The following is a 5719-nucleotide window of genomic DNA, read 5'->3' as shown; positions in this document are numbered from 1 at the left end:
CAACAAAGAAGTTGACAGAGTACTTCAGGTTCAATACGGTAAAGCCTCCTAAAAAAAGATATAGTGAACCTTTTGCAACTGAATTTGAAATAATTTGAACCAACAGAAACTGTACTTTAGAAGGCTTAGACAGTCAGTGTACATCAGTCTACTGGAAAAGCAGTACTGTACTGGGATATGGCGTAACAAAAAGGAATTATAGGTCTCAGCCCTTGGCTTTTGGCCTAAATTCTATATTCCATTCTATTCTAACAAGACAGAAACCTTGGATATCATTTGAGACCTGACATACAATTAAAAGTTAACAAAAGCAATAGGTATTCTCAAGACAAATTTTGGATTAAGAGTTGAACACAAAGTAGAACGTACCAAGTACTCTAGGTTAGATGGTGAAATTAAACAAGCACACGAAAGTGGCTCGTATTTCCAAGGCCTGTACTCCGATATTTGCCTGCCATCCACTGCACTGTACGAGATCGGAATTGAGAGCGCATTTGCGAAGAAGTATCGAACTCCATGGCAAAAACTTCCGGCGCGCGTTCAGCGTTATTACCTTTCTCTGTCAGAAGAGCTATATATCCATAGCCTCCTTTCCTCTTATATAAATTACGTTGTACCCGTGAGACACGCTTGATATTGCATTTTCCCTTGTAGTACACATCTCGTTTGATTAATGTCTACTTGAAAAACCATAAAGGTTATTTCACCCTAGGTTCCTCCTGTTACTGATGCGAGATTAATGTAATCTTGCGCTCCCAGAAAATTAGTTGTTTTATTTTTATTTTTTTAATTCGTTATACCGTATCAATATAGAAGTTTTTATTATCCAATCCTTCAATACTTGGCAGTTTTCTAAGCTGGCATGGTAGACTATTGCCTTATAATTGAATGTTCTCAGGGTTCAGCATTTCGAAAAAAGTATTGCTCATTTATTGAATTGAATATAGAATTTAAACAATGTTTACAGGGTACAGCATTTCGAAACAACTATTGCTCAATTTATTGAATTGAATATAGATTAAGCTAGAGGCTAAGCACTATGAAGTCATTCAGTGCTGGAGAGGAAATTAAGTGTAGGTAGATTTGAAAGGTGTAACAGGAGGAAAACCTCAAAGCAGTTGCACTATGAAATAATTGTTAGGAGAGGGTGGAGAGCAAGATGGAAGAGAAGGTGAACGGAGGTACAGTAAAAGGAATGGAAGGGGTTGCAGCTAGATAATATCTAGTTTTAGTTATCTATTCCATTAACTTGTTGCATGTAATTTTACACTGAAGAGCACTGTAATTGAAAGACCAGGATATTAGCGAGACCCGGTTGTGGTAGAAGGGATTATAGTTAGATATTAGTGATTAGCAAGCTCTCTCTCTCTCTAGGTCCTTAGAGAGATCTCTAGGTCCTTAGAGAGACCCTGGTTAGATGCATCTCTCTAGGTCCTAAGAGACACCCTGGTTAGATGCATCTCTCTAGGTCCTTAGAGTCCCTGGTTAGATATTTACAACATGTGCATGTATTTAAAATTGATCTTTGTTTTTATATGGAACGTCATTTAAATCTTTCCTTAATGTATAAGGGCTTATTTATCACGTTTCTGTATTTTCATTTTACCAAACTTCAACGCTTGTATTGAAGTTATGCAAGCAACGTATGGATTTTTTCTTCTTATCGGCACTTCCAAAATTTTGTTTCTCAAATATTTCCATGATTTTCTTCTGTGTTGTTGCATGCCAACAATGTTTATAGAAAAAACAACCACTCAAAACCATTGTTAATAAATTAAGAGAATTTACGCCAAGTACGTATATTTGTCAAAAAATACAGCGAGGTACAGTGTTCATAAAAGTCTACAAGCAGTTTTTAAGGTACAATAATCACAAAACAAATGAAGTCATTGAAATACAATTTAAAGTTAAAGAATATATGGATCAAGTATAGAACAAAATACCCTGAGTATAAAGAAAACTTTGAATATTCTGTACTGCTGCTAGTCGCCAAGAATGTGGACATAACGTGAATCCGTATCTAATTCCACGCCCATTATCAAGTTTCATATACAAACAGTTTAAAAACTCATTAAAACTAGAACTTCAGTCCCATATTAAATCCTACGCCCATTAGAAAGTGTCATATACAAACAATCTTGTTAAAAACTCAGTAAAATTAGCACTTCAATCCCTTATCTAATTCTACGCCCATTGGAAAGTTTCGCATACAAACAAGTTTAAAAACTCAGTAAAACTAGTTCTTCAGTCCCACATTTAAATCCTACGCCCATTAGAAAGAGTCATATACAAACAATTCAGTTAAAATCGCAGTAAAATTAGTACTTCATTCCCTAAACGTCCTGACTCTCGTCTGTCTCCATCGTGGACAATCTCCTCGTCTTCGATTTATGTGATAAAACTTATATAAATTTCTTAAGGATTCTTGTTATAGTCCTTGTGGCATATATGATGGTATCACACTCCTCCGACCCTCCTGACAGAGGAAAAGAACTATGTTAGGACAGTACGTGCAATGTAAACCTATGTATGATTGTACAGCAAGGGATTTATGTGCAAGTAATTATGCATACAATAGCAACTTGAAATATTCACTAAAAATTAATTAGGCATGCAATGGCAATTTAGATATTTACAAAATTCATAACTTCACATTCAAATTCTGCACTCTTGTGAGAAGCAGTAATGAAGTAAATTTACAAAAACTAAGCTTTGCATGTTCACATACAAATTCTGCACATTAAACTACTAGAAAAAAAAATTGGACGTAGACCAAAGATTGGTAAACGAATTGAAATTTGAAGTTCTTGCCAACTCGAAAAGGTCTAAGGTCTAACTCTTTTGTCCCACCACCGCTATACTAACACGGGTTTATTAAAAAAAAAGAAAAAAAGTTAAATTTTTCTGTCTGGTGATTTTCCAACAAAGACCCGTGAAACTCAGCCACGGTCCGGTGGTGGGCTATGTTGTTGGTACCTATAGCGCTGCCAAGTGCAATTATGGCTAACTTTAACCTTGGAGTAAAAAAATAAAATAAAAACTACCAAGGCTAAAGGGCTTCAATTTAGTATGTTTGATGATCGGAGGGTGGATGATCAACATCCCAATTTGCAGCCCTCTAGCCTCAATGAATTTAAGATCTGAGAAGGGTGGAGGGACAAACAAAGCGGGACACAATAGTTTTCTTTTACAGAAAACTAAGAAGCAAGTTTATTTGGCATCTTACCAGCACACGATGAGAAATATCCCCCAACACGTGAAGTACAGTCTGGTGAAGAAGTGCGTATGGAAGATTACGTCACACAAATATAGAACAAGATAGAGCATTATGTGAACTTTAAACAAGTCTGATTCGCGAGACATTCTGGAGAACCTGGAAATATTAAAAGTCATGTTTCAACTAAAAGTTACTTAAATCTAGCCAAGTTACATTTAAAATGTACTTAAATTTAGCCAAGTTACATTAAACTAAGATTTAATTTTAAATAAAATTATATAATGGGTTCTTGACAGTGGATTATCAAGTCGCTAGGAATTCCCAGTATCGCGTGTCCGATTTAGCAAATAAACACGTAAATTCAAAATGATTTTTTTACCCCAAAACGAAAGAATCATTGGATTTAAAACCGTAGATTAAGTTGATTTACTAAATAAACACGTAAATTCAAAATGATTTTTTACCCCAAAACGAAAGAATCATTGGATTTAAAACCGTAGATTGAACCGATTTACTAAATTCACGTCATAGATTGAACCGATTTACTAAAACGCGTGAAGTTTAAAATGATAATGATTTTTTACCCCAAAACAAAAGAATCACTGGATTTAAAACCGTAGATTAAATTGATTTACTAAATTTAACACGTAAATTCACAATGGATTTTTTATCCCAACACCAAGGAATCATTGGATTTAAAACCAAAGATTAAATTTAATTTCTAAATAAACACGTAAATTCAAAATGATTAACCCAAACACAAAAGACTCATTGGATTTAAAACTATACATTAAATGATTTACTAAAACACGTAAATTCAAAATGAATTTTTTACCCCAACTGGAAAAAATGGATTTAAAACCATAGATTTTATTTATAAAACACTAGAATACAAAGTAGATTTTATACCTGAACGCAAAAGAATCATTGGATTTAAAACCAATAGATCAAAATGACTTACTAAAACAAGTAAATTAAAAAAACATAAAAGAACAGGACTTAAAACCGTCGATTGAAAATAAATATAACTCTTAATCAACTGTTCCAACATACTTAACGAAAGGAAAGTAACAAATATCTAGTAACAAAATAGGACTAAATAGATAAACCTGTTGAAACAAATAACAGTAAAAAATGTTCAAAACCACAAATAAGCCTAATATATGACGACCCTACAGAAACAAAAAACCAGAACGAAGTTCAGAGAAAAAAATAAACCGAAATAACTAGAGCTACTGAAACATACCCGAAACATAACATATCTAAAGCCACATGCAAGTAATGAGATGATAAACCTATTGAAACCGCAGATAACCAGAACGTACAACATATGCCTAAAGCCACATACTGTACATGTAAACAGATGATAAACCTAATGTAACAGCAAATAACCAGCTGTTTAGACAAAGGTCTACAGCTATGTCTAAAGCCACATTTAAACAGATGAAACCTGTTGTAACAGCAAATAACCGGAACATTACACATAGGTCTAAAGCTATCTAAAGCCATTTATTTTTAGGTCTAAAGCTGTTTAGACATAGGTCTAAGGCTATTCTATTTTCTAAATATGTTAACAACCAGAACGTATAACATGTCTTAGCCCACAAATGAACGTGAAGCAAATACATCAACTTTTTGAAACGATACACAACCAAGACTAAAATCTAATCTCTGTATTTCACTGATGAGGCAGAACAGTCTAGAGTCCAACCTGGATATTTCACTGATGAGGCAGAACAGTCTAGAGTCCAACCTGGATATTTCACTGATGAGGCAGAACAGACTTGAGTTTACCTTGGATATTTCACAGATGAGTCAGAGAAGACAGTCTAACCTGGATATTTCACTGATGTGTCAGAAAAGACTGGAGTCTAACCTAGACATTACACTGAAGAGTCAAAATAGACTAGTCAAACGTGGATATTTCACAGATAAGTCTGATTAGACTAGTCCAACCTAGATATTTAACCAATGAATCAGAATAGACTATAGTCTCACTGATGAGTCAGAATAGTCCCTCGCTGATGGATCACAATAGTCTCTCACTGATGAGTCAAGATAGATTAGAGACTAACCTCGATATTTTACCGATGAGTCAGATCAGCGTCAGGTCGCCCGTGGGAATGTACAGAAATCTTCGTACATCGACAAAACGTTAACTCCCACCGAAATTAAAGGAGGAGGTCCTTTTCGGTATTACGAGGAGGTTAAGTTCGTAATGAGGACTTCGTAAGTGATTACTACTTGTTCGAGACCAGAACGGTTGAATTGCCAAAGTATAATATGTAAGGACACTTGATGCAATTACCCTGTTCAGCTTCGTTTGAGCGGAAGTCGGTGGCGCTTCGGTATTTGAAAAATCATAAACGCCCACATTATATCTATGAATATATATACGTATATACGTAATATATATATAACATATAACACACACACACACACACACACATATATATATATATATATATATATATATATATATATATATATATATATATATAT

At 34.4% G+C, this 5719-nt stretch overlaps 1 long non-coding RNA gene across 1 annotated transcript; it reads right to left on the bottom strand.

Moving 5' to 3' along the window:
- Positions 1 to 1783: 1783 nt before the first annotated feature.
- Positions 1784 to 5447, bottom strand: LOC136841478 (uncharacterized). Its single transcript, XR_010853960.1, has 3 exons — positions 5293 to 5447; positions 3227 to 3373; positions 1784 to 2476 (listed from the first exon to the last, which is right to left on the bottom strand). It is a non-coding gene; the product is annotated as an uncharacterized lncRNA (long non-coding RNA).
- Positions 5448 to 5719: the final 272 nt, after the last annotated feature.

This window comes from Macrobrachium rosenbergii, chromosome 9 (genome assembly GCF_040412425.1).
Source record: "Macrobrachium rosenbergii isolate ZJJX-2024 chromosome 9, ASM4041242v1, whole genome shotgun sequence".
Taxonomy (NCBI): Eukaryota; Metazoa; Arthropoda; class Malacostraca; order Decapoda; family Palaemonidae; genus Macrobrachium; species Macrobrachium rosenbergii.
The sequence above is the reverse complement of the archived record's forward strand: the minus strand, read 5'-3'. Positions and strand labels throughout refer to the sequence as shown.